Genomic DNA, 17,744 nt, shown 5'->3' with positions numbered 1-17,744 from the left:
AAAGGGGTTAAAGAGTCACAGTCTGGGATAGGAGATTTTATATTTATATATCCATCACCAATTCACTTCAGCAGGGCTCTCGCTTCAGCCTGGGGAGGGGATCGCTGACAACATTGGCACAGCACTGACACTACAATTCTTCAGGTGTACACACATCAAAAAGACTCACCCACTGCACTCCACACACTCACAGTGAATTAGGGTCAGGATCACCACGTTGGGCCGGGAAATAGGTCCTGGATAGTGGAAAGGGTTGGTGCAGAGGATGACCATATGGAAATAGCAAGACCACAACCTTTCAGCACACTCCTTCCTCTTTTCAATACGTTTCCGGTGTCTTCTCAGTGTAAACAATCTCTTCAAGGTAATAAGACATAACAATTACTTCAAAAGGAATGCTTCAAACACTTAACACCATGTTTTCTTCAGCCCTGTACTCTGTTTTGACTTTGCCCAGTCTGTAATATCCACATCAATACATCCCTCCAACACACAGATCACTCTGTCTCACCCACAGCATTTGCCGGAATAATTTCGCTTTTGCTGTTCTCCGGATGCCTTATTTATACGCCTCCTCTTCTCTGAATTGCCCAATCACCAATCACCACGTTCATTTGCACACCTATTCTTAATAATCCCCAATTTTGGTTGCCCGGAGATACCGGAACTGGCTGCGTGTTTCATGGACAACGGTCCAGGCGTAACTATTTCCGCCATTTTAGGTTCCGCTGCATTAAGTCACTCGGTGACAATTCCATTACAGTTACATTTGAAATGGGTGGTAATCAAATTACAGTTACATACATGCAGCCATTTTTTGACCTTATGATAAACCAGTCCTTAACCAATTCAAAGAGTTTACACACCCCGGATTTAAAGGGATACTTCACAGATTAGCATTAAGCTTTGTATAAGTAGAAACCTGGTAGTAAATACAAATGACCATGCTTTCCTCCCTCATGTTCCCCTGAGATGAGAGATTTCTGTATTTTGTGTCTGGGAAAAAAAAACTCAAATGACATAAAAATTGTCATTTGGCATCATTGGAGGCTGTATTGGCAAGAGACTAGAGACTACAGACTTTGTTTCGGTTAAGAATTAGCACCAATTTGGGGGTGAGTTGCTTGAATTGTGGGTTCATTAGCCTATTATTCTTAATAAAAAACACAACAAAACAGCAAAATGACACTCATTTAAATAGGTGTTTTTACTTTTTGTTTTGAAACCAAATTGCGATCATCTTGTCATCCAGCTCCTCCCTCTCGAATCTGACTCCTGCTGCTGGTCTGTGCTAAGAATCTCATTCAGCTCACATTGTATTTAGAAGACATGTTCAGTTTTTTTAATTGTAGTGTGTGTTTTCTAACTGAACTAAATTACTTTATTATATACAAATAGAAACGACAGTTGGGGGCAGTGCTGTGATGGGCAAGTGATGTAACCGGTAGACGTAGCTATAAATACATTTTCTGGCTTTTCTCAGTCTATAAGACACCAACTTCTAGAATAATTTCACATTTCTACTACATTAATGACCCAGTTTAAATACAAAGCTTAATGCTAAATCAATGAAGTTTTTAGTTGCAAAAAACTTGTTCTCTAACTGAACTAAATGAGTTTATGAAAATGAACACAATGGTAGGGGCATTGACGCGGTGGCCAAGTGATCAAGTGGCACATCCTGATTCTGCCGAGTTAGACGAGTTCCTGGGACAACAAGGGAGGTGCTTAAGGTAAAATGGATCAACCAATCAGATTACTCATGTGACGTCACATCATCTGCCAGCTTGCGCGCCACTTTTTGAATTTATCCCTTTGACATCGCCTTCATTTCACCGAGGTAAGAGCATTTTATTTACTCTGTATATGCATTATTAATTTCAATTTCATGATGGATTAATTTGCAACGTGAACATTTGCTAAACTGCTCAAATAAGGTGCAAATCATGGAACCCCTCTCCCATCGGTCAGGCGCTCGGATCCGGTCACTCTGTGGTGTTTCCCCCGCGATCGCGCATCCGATCCGGTCAATCTCTGTGGTGTTTCCCCCGCGATCGCGTATCGGATCCGGTCACTTTGTGTGGTGTTTCCCCCGCGAACGCGCATCGGATCCGGTCACTCTGTGGTGTTTCCCCCGCGATCGCGCATCCGATCCGGTCACTCTGTGTGGTGTTTCCCCCGCGATCGCGCATCGGATCCGGTCACTCTGTGGTGTTTCCCCCGCGATCGCGCATCGGATCCGGTCACTCTGTGGTGTTTACCCCGCGATCGCGCATTGGATCTTTTCCGATTATTTATATAACCTTTTTTATGTATTCGTTTAACAGACCTTATACTGACCCTTTTGTAAAAGAGAAGCTTAACACTTTCGCGGATGGATTATTATTATATTAATAATAATAGCCTAATAATAGTAATGAAATATATCGTGTGGACCCAGGGACATCATATTCTTATGTTGATCCAGGGACTTCATTCATTATAGCTCATCTAATATAAGACAAACATTAATTAATCACTGTATTTAAATAATAATAATAATAATAACCTAATAATAATACAAATAATAGCCTAATAATAATAATAATAATGAAATATATCGTGTGGACCCAGGGACATCATATTCTTATGTTGATCCAGGGACTTCATTCATTATAGCTCATCTAAAATAAGACAAACATTAATTCATCACTGTATTTAAATAATAATAATAATAATAATATAATAATAATAATAATAACCTAATAATAATAATAATAATAATAATAATAATAACCTAATAATAATAATAATAGCCTAATAATAATAATAACCTAATAATAATACAAATAATAGCCTAATAATAATAATAATAATAATAATAATAATAATAATAATAATAATGAAATATATTGTGTGGACCCAGGGACATCATATTCTTATGTTGATCCAGGGACTTCATTCATTATAGCTCATCTAATATAAGACAAACATTAATTCATCACTGTATTTAAATAATAATAATAATAATAACCTAATAATAATACAAATAATAGCCTAATAATAATAATAATAATAATGAAATATATCGTGTGGACCCAGGGACATCATATTCTTATGTTGATCCAGGGACTTCATTCATTATAGCTCATCTAATATAAGACAAACATTAATTCATCACTGTATTTAAATAATAATAATAACCTAATAATAATACAAATAATAGCCTAATAATAATAATAATAACCTAATAATAATACAAATAATAACCTAATAATAATAATAATAATAATAATAATAATAACCTAATAATGATAATAATAATAATATTAATAATAATAATGAAATATATCGTGTTGACCCAGGGACATCATATTCTTATGTTGATCCAGGGACTTCATTCATTATAGCTCATCTAAAATAAGACAAACATTAATTCATCACTGTATTTAAATAATAATAATAATAACCTAATAATAATACAAATAATAGCATAATAATAATAATAATAATAATGAAATATATCGTGTGGACCCAGGGACATCATATTCTTATGTTGATCCAGGGACTTCATTCATTATAGCTCATCTAATATTAGACAAACATTAATTAATCACTGTATTTAAATAATAATAATAACCTAATAATAATACAAATAATAGCCTAATAATAATAATAATAACCTAATAATAATACAAATAATAACCTAATAATAATAATAATAATAATAACCTAATAATGATAATAATAATATTAATAATAATAATGAAATATATCGTGTTGACCCAGGGACATCATATTCTTATGTTGATCCAGGGACTTCATTCATTATAGCTCATCTAATATAAGACAAACATTAATTCATCACTGTATTTAAATAATAATAATAATAATAATAACCTAATAATAACAATAATAATCTTAATAATAATAATGAAATATATTGTGTTGACCCAGGGACATCATATTCTTATGCTGATCCAGGGACTTCATTCATTATAGTTCATTTAAATAATAACTATAATAATATAGCCTAATAATATGAATTGCCTAATAATAATAATAATAATGAAATATATTGTGTTGACCTTTAGGGACATCACATTCTTATGTTAATCCAGGGACGTAAAATTAACTATTCAATTTTGCTTCCTTAATTGTACTTTAACTATTTATATTACTATTTTATATAAAATATTAATATGTATATTTTTCCATTTCTGTTAAAATAGCATCAAGATTTTAAATCAACTGCTGAGCAATTCCTCAAGAGGTTTGAAGATTTCCCAGCTCTTTGCTCATACTTCAAGTATAACTGGCTGGAAATAGGACACACATGGTCTGACTTTGTATGGTGCTATAACCATGCTGACTTCGATACAAACAATCTTCTTTAAAGGTAATATTTGAAATTAAACTTATGCAACTTCAGTTAATGAAAATTAATGTAATAGAATCATAATGCATTTGGAACGTATTTATATAAAAAATTAGACACTATCATATTAAACATGTATTGTGTTGTTTTTCTTTGCTTGTCCAATTAGATTTTCCCATCACCTCAAATATCAATTTTTGGGTGGCATGAGGAACCGCAGACTAGATGATCTTATCAGCATTCTCATCAAGAAGACAGTTGGATACTTCCTGGTCATTCATGATTTGCAGGCAGTTGGAAGAATGAAAAAGGCCTCTTTGAAGTCAGGAGAAATACTTAAGTTAGCTTGCAGATTGGTGGAAAAAGGTTGCATTAATCTTATATCCCATGCATACCTTTATGAAGTTCCATCAGAACAAACCCCTGGTCTAAAGATTATCTTATTTTTGTATTATTTATTTATTTACTGTATATATTTACATGTATTGTTTCAAAACAAATCTGAAAAAAAAAGGAATTACATCTTTAATTGTAAATTGAACGTCTAACATGACTCTGCTGTCTGAATGTGTTCTCTAACAGTGATATGTTGTATATTTAAATCAATTAACTGTAACATCACTTAATTAACTAAGATGACAATGTTTGTAACAATTTAACATTAATTTGATATTGTGCTCACTAGCTCAGTGTACATCTACTTAAACTGACTGATTAAAAATTAGATGACAACATCTACAACTTGTGGTCCAAATGTATGGGTCAGCAGACTAAAAGGTGGCTCCTCCCCCAGTTTTTCCCTCAGTAAGGTCTGGAGACTGCAGAGTGTATTTCTGTAAACATAAATGGACAGATTTGTAAGCAAGAAGCAAGTAAAAATAAAAATAAAATCCAGATGTGGAAGAAACTTTCTTGGCAATTTGATTAATTAATGTTTGTCTTGATGAGCTATAATGAATGAAGTCCCTGGATCAACATAAGAATATGATGTCCCTGGGTCAACACAATATATTTCATTATTATTATTATTATTATTATTAGGCTATTATTATTATTATGATTATTAGGTTATTATTATTATTATTTAAATACAGTGATTAATTAATGTTTGTCTTATTTTAGATGAGCTATAATGAATGAAGTCCCTGGATCAACATAAGAATATGATGTCCCTGGGTCAACACAATATATTTCATTATTATTATTATTATTATTATTAGGCTATTATTATTATTATGATTATTAGGTTATTATTATTATTATTTAAATACAGTGATTAATTAATGTTTGTCTTATTTTAGATGAGCTATAATGAATGAAGTCCCTGGATCAACATAAGAATATGATGTCCCTGGGTCCACACGATATATTTCATTATTATTATTATTATTAGGCTATTATTATTATTAGGCTGTTATTTGTATTATTATTAGGTTATTATTATTATTATTATTATTTAAATACAGTGATTAATTAATGTTTGTCTTATTTTAGATGAGCTATAATGAATGAAGTCCCTGGATCAACATAAGAATATGATGTCCCTGGGTCCACACGATATATTTCATTATTATTATTAAGATTATTATTATTAGGTTATTATTATTATTATTATTATTATTATTAGGTTATTATTATTATTATTATTAGGTTATTGTTATTATTACTATTATTATTATTATTATGATTATTAGGTTATTATTATTATTATTATTATTATTATTATTAGGTTATTATTATTATGCTATTATTATTATTATTTTTATTATTATTATTATTATTATTATTATTATTATTATTATTATTATTATTATTATTATTATTATTATTATTTAAATACAGTGATGAATTAATGTTTGTCTTATATTAGATGAGCTATAATGAATGAAGTCCCTGGATCAACATAAGAATATGATGTCCCTGGGTCCACACGATATATTTCATTATTATTATTATTATTATTATTATTAGGCTATTATTTGTATTATTATTAGGTTATAATTATTATTATTATTATTAGGCTATTATTATTATTATTATTATTATTATTATTATTATTATTAGGTTATTATTATTACTATTATTATGATTATTATTAGGCTATTATTATTATTATTATTATTATTAGGTTGTTGTTGTTATTATTATTATTATTAGGTTATTATTATTATTATTATTATTATTATTATTATTATTATTATTATTTAAATACAGTGATTAACTAATGTTTGTCTTATATTAGATGAGCTATAATAAATGAGGTCCCTGGATCAACATAAGAATATGATGTCCCTGGGTCAACACGATATATTTCATTATTTTTATTATTATTATTAGGCTATTATTTGTATTATTATTGGGTTATTATTATTATTTAAATACAGTGATTAATTAATGTTTGTCTTATATTAGATGAGCTATAATGAATGAAGTCCCTGGATCAACATAAGAATATGATGTCCCTGGGTCCACACGATATATTTCATTATTATTATTATTATTATTATTAGGCTACTATTTGTATTATTATTAGGTTATTATTATTATTTAAATACAGTGATTAATTAATGTTTGTCTTATATTAGATGAGCTATAATGAATGAAGTCCCTGGATCAACATAAGAATATGATGTCCCTGGGTCCACACGATATATTTCATTATTATTATTAATATTATTATTATTAGGTTATTATTATTATTATTATTATTATTATTATTATTATTATTATTATTATTATTATTATTAGGTTATTATTATTATGCTATTATTATTATTATTATTATTATTTAAATACAGTGATTAATTAATGTTTGTCTTATATTAGATGAGCTATAATGAATGAAGTCCCTGGATCAACATAAGAATATGATGTCCCTGGGTCCACACGATATATTTCATTATTATTATTAATATTATTATTATCATTATTAGGTTATTATTATTATTAGGCTATTATTATTATTATTATTATTATTATTAGGTTATTATTATTATTATTATTATTATTATTATGTTATTATTATTATGCTATTATTATTATTATTATTATTATTATTATTATTATTATTATTATTATTATTATTATTATTATTTAAATACAGTGATGAATTAATGTTTGTCTTATTTTAGATGAGCTATAATGAATGAAGTCCCTGGATCAACATAAGAATATGATGTCCCTGGGTCCACACGATATATTTCATTATTATTATTATTATTAGGCTATTATTTGTGTTATTATTAGGTTATTATTATTATTATTTAAATACAGTGATTAATTAATGTTTGTCTTATATTAGATGAGCTATAATGAATGAAGTCCCTGGATCAACATAAGAATATGATGTCCCTGGGTCCACACGATATATTTCATTATTATTATTAATATTATTATTATTAGGTTATTATTATTATTATTATTAGGTTATTATTATTATGCTATTATTATTATTATTATTATTATTATTATTTAAATACAGTGATGAATTAATGTTTGTCTTATTTTAGATGAGCTATAATGAATGAAGTCCCTGGATCAACATAAGAATATGATGTCCCTGGGTCCACACGATATATTTCATTATTATTATTAATATTATTATTATCATTATTAGGTTATTATTATTATTAGGCTATTATTATTATTATTATTATTATTTGGTTATTATTATTATTATTATTATTATTATTATGTTATTATTATTATGCTATTATTATTATTATTATTATTATTATTATTATTATTATTATTATTTAAATACAGTGATGAATTAATGTTTGTCTTATTTTAGATGAGCTATAATGAATGAAGTCCCTGGATCAACATAAGAATATGATGTCCCTGGGTCCACACGATATATTTCATTATTATTATTATTATTAGGCTATTATTTGTGTTATTATTAGGTTATTATTATTATTATTTAAATACAGTGATTAATTAATGTTTGTCTTATATTAGATGAGCTATAATGAATGAAGTCCCTGGATCAACATAAGAATATGATGTCCCTGGGTCCACACGATATATTTCATTACTATTATTAGGCTATTATTATTAATATAATAATAATCCATCCGCGAAAGTGTTAAGCTTCTCTTTTACAAAAGGGTCAGTATAAGGTCTGTTAAAGGAATAGGCTACATAAAAAAGGTGATATAAATAATCGGAAAAGATCCAATGCGCGATCGCGGGGTAAACACCACAGAGTGACCGGATCCGATGCGCGATCGCGGGGGAAACACCACAGAGTGACCGGATCGGATGCGCGATCGCGGGGGAAACACCACACAGAGTGACCGGATCCGATGCGCGATCGCGGGGGAAACACCACACAGAGTGACCGGATCCGATACGCGATCGCGGGGGAAACACCACAGAGTGACCGGATCCGATGCGCGATCGCGGGGGAAACACCACACAGAGTGACCGGATCGGATGCGCGATCGCGGGGGAAACACCACACAGAGTGACCGGATCCGATGCGCGATCGCGGGGGAAACACCACACAGAGTGACCGGATCCGATACGCGATCGCGGGGGAAACACCACAGAGTGACCGGATCGGATGCGCGATCGCGGGGGAAACACCACAGAGTGACCGGATCCGAGCGCCTGACCGATGGGAGAGGGGTTCCGTGATTTGCACCTTATTTGAGCAGTTTAGCAAATGTTCACGTTGCAAATTAATCCATCATGAAATTGAAATTAATAATGCATATACAGAGTAAATAAAATGCTCTTACCTCAATGAAGGCGATGTCAAAGGGATAAATTCAAAAAGTGGCGCGCAAGCTGGCAGATGATGTGACGTCACATGAGTAATCTGATTGGTTGATCCATTTTACCTTAAGCACCTCCCTTGTTGTCCCAGGAACTCGTCTAACTCGGCAGAATCAGGATGTGCGATCAAGCGATCCAGTAGTAGAGGTGGCACCATACATGAAAAAAAATGAACCGTTCGGTTTGCTTGTTTTGGTTCGGAGCGTGTGCAATGTAGCCTCATTCCCGTATGTTTACTGAGACAGTGGGTGTCTTTTTTGCACAAAATAAGAGGTGTGTGTTTGTACCACTCATCTCCACTACAAATAGGAAAAAGAGGCTACAGTTTGCACAAGCTCACCAAAATTGGACAGCTGAAGACTGGAAAAATGTTGCCTGGTCTGGTGAGTCTCGATTTCTGTTGAGACATGCATATTGTAGTCAGAAATTGGCATAAACAGAATGAGAGCATGGATCCATCATGCTTTGTTACCACTGTGCAGGCTGGTGGTGATGGTGGTGTAATGGTGTGGGGGGGGATGTTTTCTTGTCACACTTTAGGCCCCTTAGTGCCAATTTTTCTTCTTTTAAATACCACGGCCTACCTGAGCATTGTTTCTGACCATGTCCCTCCCTTTATGACCACCATGTACAGTACCCATCTTCTGATGGCTACTTTCAGCTGCATAATGCACCATGTCACAAAGTCTGAATCATTTCAAATTGGTTTCTTGAACCTGAAAATGAGTTCACTGTACTAAAATGGCCCCCACAATCACAAGATAAATAAATAAGGTAGCCTACCCGAATAATCACTGGACACTTAAGTGTTAAAACTAAAACTAATATAAAAATTAAACTCACGTTAAGCTGTTAAAAAAAAGAGGTAGGCCTATTAACTGCATACACCGTACAAAAAAATTAAAAATAGGCTAAATGAGAAACAATAAGCGAAAAACCTTCCTTCTAAATTGCAACAGGGAACAAAACGTGATCCCACTGCTTGTTGCATACATTCTTACATATTCCTGGCCAGAAAAGCCAACATATTTACCATTTCTGGTTTCAAAAGAGATCTTGTTAGGGTGATTGTTTCCCATCGTGCTGAACACTCTCTCGGATGTGCAGCTTGTTGCACAAACACAAAGGTATTTTTTGGCTACTTTTGCCAAAACTGGGAGCCTGTTTTGATTTTCTTTCCACCAGACCAGAGGATCTGTCTCAGCATTAATGGAGGACTCGGGCTCCTGAACAGAAGTTGCGATTTCTGTGACCACCCTTTCTGGAACAGTCAGTGTTGATGCAGCGCCTGTTTTTCTTTTTAATAAACTTGCTAGTGTTTTCCTCTTGTGCGGCGGCTCCTCTGTGCTTTCATCCTTATTTCCCCCTTCCTGTTCTGTCACGGGTTGCGCTGACTGTTCTCTCCTACCTAAAAGGACCGCTTCTTCCTCAATTATCCTACTATTCTCACCAACATTTGGATCGCAGTTACCCCGGTAGCGCGGGTCCCGGAAAGTTGTCTTGTGCATAAGCTCCTTGCTTTCTTCAGGCAGCGCTTCATATTTCTCATCTAAAATAGCTATGATGCCGGCTTTTAGGCTGGCTGTCAGTTGTCCATTCTCATTTGATGGGGCCAAAGTGTCCTCTTTAATAAGATGCAGCATAGGCAGAAGCGATGACACGGTAACATAGTTCTCGCCGGACAGGATGTCGGTGAACTCGCTTACTGGTTTCAACACTTTATTTACCGATTGCAAAACATCCTCGTCTTGCCATGTGATGCTCACATTTGCTTTACGGTCATCTGCAAGTTCTCGATTGATGGCCGGCCTCTGCTCTAGCATCCTATCAAACATTTTCTGCTTATATTCCCAGCGAGTTGCACAGTCCTCATGGGAAAAATATAAGAAATATGAGAAAATAAAAACATTTGTTATAGCCAGTTGTTATTACCAGTCATTTAAAAATGCAATATTACAAATCACTATTAAAACATATAAAATATTAATAATTAAAAACATGGTTTATTATAATTATTTATTATCATTATTTTGATAATAAGATGCTTTTGTCACAAACTATTTGAGGCTACAATAAACTTACCGTCAACAGCGAGTGTTCAGGAAGGCCAAGCTCGGCTTGGGCTTTTTGCAGTTCCCTTCTCCTTCTCCAGCTGTGGGAGAACATGCCGTTTATTGCACGACACACAGCTAGAGCACGGTCTGTGCGGGCTTTCTCTGTCTTGTCGATTGTGTTGGACACAGCTAGGTTTAGGTTGTGCCCAAAGCAGCTTAACCAGGGCCAGCCTAAATTACGAACAGCTGCTTTTACATTAGCTCCACTGTCCATTGTGATACAATATATTTTATTCTCGTCTAATCCCCAGTCACTTAGGGCCTCCTGCAAAGCGTCGGCCAAGTTAGCTGCAGTGTGATCCTCTGGCAAAAAAACTAGTTTGTAGGCATTTTGATTGTAGTCCCCATTCAGTATCAATAAAATGGACAGTCAGAGACATATAAGGGGTCATCTTTGTGCTCGACCACATGTATGTGGTGAGTGAAAAATGCTCAACAGTTGAAATAACGTTTTGCAACTCACTCCGGACACGGTTGTAGGCACATGGGACAGCTGTTTTGGTGAAATAGTAACGCCCTGGCAGTTCATATTGGCTGTCGAGTGTGGTTATAAGGTCTCTGAAAGATTGCTTTTCAACAGTATTAAAAGACACCATTTCCTTGCATATGTATTTCGTCACTGCGACAGCGCACGTGTTCCACCTCGCACTGTCCCTTTTATATTTTGTGCATCGCGCAAATGCAACACTTATCGAAGGCTGTGTTTGTGTGTCAGGCTTTTGTGGTCGATTTTTTTCCGCTGGACCCATCTTGGCCGCTTAATTTTTATGGTGTGCTTGAAGATGTGCATGTAAATTCGAAGTGTTACCTCCGGATGCTGCCTCTTTCATCAGGCAAATTTTACAGGTTGCCTCGTTAACGTTTTCAGGTTCCCTATTGGCATTTGGTTTGAATCCAAAATATTTCCAAATAGGTGCTTTTGCATTTTGCTTTGAAACTAGATCTTCCACCATCCTTTGCCAGTTAGCTTGCATCACTCTCCTCAAAATGAAATCGGACACCTGCTGCTTTACTGTGGCGCTCGTTCCACTTACGCTAAATTACGAAGGCACGTAATCACTAACTGAATTAAGTGCTTTATTGCTATAGGCTAAAACTTCAAAACAATGGGGACGGTGCAGGTGGTCAAGTGCTATGACCGGTAGGTGGGTTAAACACCGTGTATCACGGGTAACACCGACTATCGCAACAAGACTACCCTAAAACCATGATACGAACCGAACCGTGGGTTTTGTGAACCGTGCCATCCCTATTAAGTAGTGTTGGCTTTGGGAGTGGCTTTGTAGGGCAGAGAAGGAAGTGCATTCTGGGAGTTGTAGTCTTTGGGTACTGGGCTTTATGTATAAAAGCCTTGATTGTGTGTAGCATTAGGCTAGAGGTGATCGATTGACTGATAGACAACTACTCTGTAAGTGTTTGTAACTTTTCTCATTTGATTGTTTGTTCATTTGTTGTTGGATAAGTGTGTCTGTTTAGTGCAGTGGTGTGTATTAGTAGTTTTGGTGTATTCTCGCGGTGTGTGTGTGGGGGAGTTAGCATTTGTGAAGCATTTGTTTGATCATTGCCACGTTTGTGATTGAACGTGTTTTTGGGGGTGTGGCCAGTGAGGTATAAAAGCCTTGTTTGTTTGTAGCATTAGGCTAGAGGTGAAGCATTGATTGACTGATAGACAACTACTGTGTAAGGGTTTGTAACTTTTCTTATTTGATTGTTTGTTCATTTGTTGTTGGATAAGTGTGTCTGTGTAGTGCAGTGGTGTGTATTAGTAGTTTGGGTGTATTCTCGCGGTGTGTATGTGTGGGGGGGGGTAGCATTTGTGAAGCATTTGTTTGGTCGTTGCCACGTTTGTGAGTGAACGCGTTTGTTGAGGGCATTCCCAGCTGCTTTCAAGAACGATACTCCGGTGAGTATAAATAGCGTGATAGTATGCGGCAGCCCTCGTGTGAAGCCCTCCTTGTGTTAAGACCGAGTGTAAAGACTTCAACTCTTCCCTGTGCAACTCCTTCAGAGCAAGGACCCAGACAAGGCACTTGAGTATCATTTTCCTTTTCATTATTTGTTTCCTTTTCATTGTTTGTGTTCAGTTTTCTTATTACTATCTGGCCTTTTCTCTGATCTGTATTCACCATGTGCTTTCAAATCTCTACTATTACTACTAGCACTCGTAAATCATGCTCTGTACGCGCGAGATGCTGCAACCTAATCCTTTGCGCAGTCTGAAGAAATCCTCTGCTACTTTACTCTCTATTCCAATTGGTCTCTGGCATTGCCAGTCTGCTGTAAACAAAGCAGACTTTATTTCATCTATTGGGACTCATTCTCAACTCAGCCTCATGGCCCTAACTGAGACCTGGATCTCTCTCTCTCTCTCTGGTAGTCCATCGATGTCCGATGATGACTTCTTCTATGACTTGTGTGTTCTTTGATGACTGTAAAGTCCGATGCGGGAAGCACACTGTCTTTTACAGACAGGGCATGTAAAAGTGTCTCCGGATTGCCTTGGGGGTGCGGGAACAAGCATTGCCTGTTTTCTCTGATCTCTTTTAGACAGGCGAAGTTCAATTCTCCTGGCTTCATAGCTTTGTGCTCCATTCTGACATGTTTGCCGCCAGAGTGTACGGTTTGCGGCACTAGTTTCCAGGGATAAGGGGTTCATCCCACACTTCTTAAGAGAGGCTTTTAGTTGGTCTTTCAGTCTCTTTTTTTGACCTCCTGCAGAACGACATCCAAGATGTAATTGCCCGTACAATACCTTACGTGGAAAGCGACTTGATGGCATTCTCACCACATGACCAAGCCATCTAAGTTGGTATAGCATTAGAGTTGCTTCTATACTCCAACAGTTCGCTTTTTTCAGGATATCAACATGTGGCACTCGATCTTGCCAAGTCACCTTAAGGATACGCTGCAGGCATCTAATGTGGAAAGACTCCAACATTTTCAGATGTCGAGCATAGATAGTCCATGTCTCAGAACCATACAGAAGGGCGGTGAGGCAGATTGCCCGATAAACAGCAATCTTTGTGTGGAGATTTAAATTTGTGTTACTGAACACTCTTTTCCTCAACCTCCCAAATGAAGATGCAGCCTGCTTGATCCTATATTGAATATCTTGATCTATGCTACAGTCATTTGATAGATAACTGCCAAGATATTTGAAGTGTGGCACTATAGTAAGTGTGGAATCATGAACAGTGAAAACTGGTGGCTTTTGTGGAGGATCCGAGGACCACTGACAAAGGACTTCCGTTTTCTTGATTCACAGCTAGACCCATCCTGCTGTATGCTTTAACAACAGCATTAAGAGTATTCTGTAAGTCTTCTGGAGTATGTGACACCAAGGCACAATCGTCTGCATACTGCAATTCCAGCACTCGAACCAACTGAAGCTTAGTGACTGCCTGGAACCTCCTGATGTTAAACAGGTTACCATCCAGTCTATAAGCCACTGTAACGCCACTTTCTTCTTCCATTTCTTTATGCAGCAGCTTTGTGACACACAGTAAGAAGATGTTAAACAAGACTGGTGCAAGAACACAGCCCTGCCTTACTCCAGTGCCTACTGCAAAGTGTGCAGATTCTAGTCCACCCAATGTCACTTTGGCAGTCATCCCATCATGGAACTGTCGTAGCAATGTGGTAAACTTTACAGAGCATCCAAAATGCAAAAGCACTTCCCATAAGATGTCACGATTTACAGAATCAAAGGCTTTGGAAAGATCCACAAAAGCAATGAACAAGTTCTTATGTTGTTCGCGACATTTCTCCTGCAGCTGGCGTGTGGTAAATATCATGTCCACTGTACTTCGACCTGCTCTGAACCCGCTTTGGGATTCAGGCAATAGATTTTCTGAGATAGTATTAACAAGTCTATGGAGCATTACCTTTGCCAGAACTTTACCTGCAACTGAAAGAAGAGAGATACCCCTACTATTTTCACAAATGGACCTGTCACCCTTGTTTTTATATATTGTGACAATATTTGCATCCTTCCACTGTTGGGGAATATTTTCTTGCTGCCACACTAGGGTGATGAACTGATGGATTGCCCTTGTGCAGAGGTACCCTCCTTCCTTCAGGAGCTCAGCAGGAATACAGTCAGGCCCAGGGGACTTGCTGTTTTTCAAATTCTTGATTGCAGCATACACTTCAGAAAAAGAAGGTGGAACATCAAGACTCTGAATGCTTGGTAAAGTTGGTAGTTCCTCCAGCACTGTAAGATCAACAGATGCCTTTTGGTTTAATAAGGCTTGAAAATGCTCTCCCCATCTTTGAACAATACCTGTTTGGTCCTTAATGAGGGTCAATTCATCAGCTGATCTCAAGGGGCAGATCGAGTAAGATATTGGGCCATAAATGGCCTTAACTGCATTATAAAAATTATGCATATCATGCTTATCTGCAAAGGATTGAATCTGCTGGGCCTTGGATATCCACCACTGATTCTGCAGTTGCCGCAAGGTCCCTTGCATTGCTTTTCTCTGTCCGTGCCAGACCTTCTTAAGAGTTTCACAAGTTGGATTATTAAGGAAGGCTTTATGGGCAATATGCATTTTTTTAAGGAGGGTGGTAATATGTGTGGAATTTTCGTCAAACCAATCCTGGTTTTTTTTCTTGTGCTTTCCAATAGATTCAACTGCTGCATCATAAAGAGATGTACTTATGTAACTCCATTTGCTGTCGATTGTCTCTTCATTCCTGAGAAGAGACTCAATGTCCTGAAGTTTCTTAGCAACAGAGCATCGGTAGTTGTTCCGTACTTCAGTATCTTGGAGCCTTGCGCAGTTTAGCTTCCCTGACGCTGCCTTTCTAAGATGTACTGCCCGCTGGATCCTCAGGTTTACCTTGGTAACAATCATCCGATGATCCGTCCAGCACTCAGCTCCTCTCATAGCTCGAGTTAAGAGCACATCTCTCATATCATTCTGTCTGACAATGACATAGTCTAGCAGATGCCAATGCTTGGATCGTGGGTGTAACCAAGAGGTCTTATATTTGTTTTTTAATTGAAACATGGTATTAGTGATGATAAGGCTGTGTTCAGCGCAGAGACTCAAGAGTCTTAATCCGTTGGCATTTACATTTCCAATGCCATGATGTCCAATTATTCCATCCCAAATATCACTATTCCTTCCTACTCTTGCATTGAAGTCACCCAGCAGCAAGATTTTATCATTTTGTGGAACTTTCCTAAGGGCCTCATCCAATGTCTCATAGAAACTATCCTTCACCTCTTTTTCTGATGGAAGAGTAGGTGCATAAGCACTGAAAATAGTGGCATATTGCTTTCCAACAAGAGGGAAGCGGAGTGACATTAGCCTTTCACTGATGCCAATTGGGGCTTCAGTAAGGTTTGGGAGGATGCTATTTTTAATGGCCAAACCAACGCCATGCAGATGCTGTCCTCCTGTAGGGTATCCTCTCCAAAAAAAAGTATAGCCCTCACCTTCCTCCTTTAATGATCCTTCTCCCAGAAGCCTGGTCTCACTTAATGCAGCTATGTCAATGTTGTAACGCTTAAGCTCAGCAGCAACCAATGCTGTCCTTCGACTAGGTCGATTAGTGCCATAGTTAGAGTCCAGGAGAGTTCTAATGTTCCATGTTGCTATGCGTAATGGAATATATTTATTTTGAATTTTTCGACCGCTGAAACGGAATGACCTGATAGGTGCGGTATCCTATCCAGGTTTGATCTGAGTGGACAATGTTTAGATCACCTTTTCTAGATCCTTCCCCAGTTGGGGTGAGCAGTGCGACTCCTTAATAGGACTGCTCAGACACACAGGGGTCTGCCGGGAGCAGCTGCCACTCATTCCAGCTACTGACGACCATATACCCCGTGTCGCCACTGTGCAGAGTCTGAGCTAGGGACTCCCAGATCATTCAGTCCTGCCCCCGTTACCAAGCACTCCATCGCCAGTGGACTTGAAAGAGAATCTTGAAGAAACACCACAAGATAAACAGAAGATACCTGCGCAAGGAAGTGATTTAAGTGGTGAGAGAGATGCGCCTGCTCCAACACCACTACTTTGCTGTAGGGGGATGTAATCCAATGGCAAGGAAAGAATCCAGGACGACCGGTTCCCCCCCCCCAGCTGCAGGAGGCTGCCAGAAATCCGGTCTGTTGGAGAACTGCCTTAATGTACGCCTACCAGCACGTGCTTTGATTTCAGGGTGTGCTCCCCTAGTCTTAGTCTTACCAGACTAACCCGAAAGACAGCGGGGCGGTGGTTGATCGTGGAATGACCTCTGGGGACCACCGCAGCTCCGAGATCCCCTGTCAAGTTAGCCTGAGGCCGCAAGGCACCCAGTTACTGTGTGTAGCCACGTGGAGGCCTGACAGGAGTCTTGGTGAAGGAGAGGCTTTGTACTGGCATGGGTAGACTTACACCGTAGCTGCTTCCCTATTCACCACTAGGGGCTAGCCAGCGGCAGTTAGCTGTAAGCAAGAGGCTGGCAAGCAAGTAAGCAAACAGGCATGCATCTTA

General features: G+C 36.8%; 1 long non-coding RNA gene across 1 annotated transcript; it reads left to right on the top strand.

Moving 5' to 3' along the window:
* Nucleotides 1–1,695: 1,695 nt before the first annotated feature.
* LOC137043630 (uncharacterized) lies at nucleotides 1,696–5,214 on the top strand. Its single transcript, XR_010898548.1, has 3 exons — nucleotides 1,696–1,840; nucleotides 4,212–4,378; nucleotides 4,527–5,214. It is a non-coding gene; the product is annotated as an uncharacterized lncRNA (long non-coding RNA).
* The last annotated feature ends 12,530 nt before the right edge of the window (nucleotides 5,215–17,744 follow it).

Source organism: Pseudorasbora parva, chromosome 16 (genome assembly GCF_024679245.1).
Source record: "Pseudorasbora parva isolate DD20220531a chromosome 16, ASM2467924v1, whole genome shotgun sequence".
NCBI lineage: Eukaryota > Metazoa > Chordata > Actinopteri > Cypriniformes > Gobionidae > Pseudorasbora > Pseudorasbora parva.
Note: the sequence above shows the minus strand (reverse complement) of the source record. Positions and strands in the feature narration are given on the sequence as shown.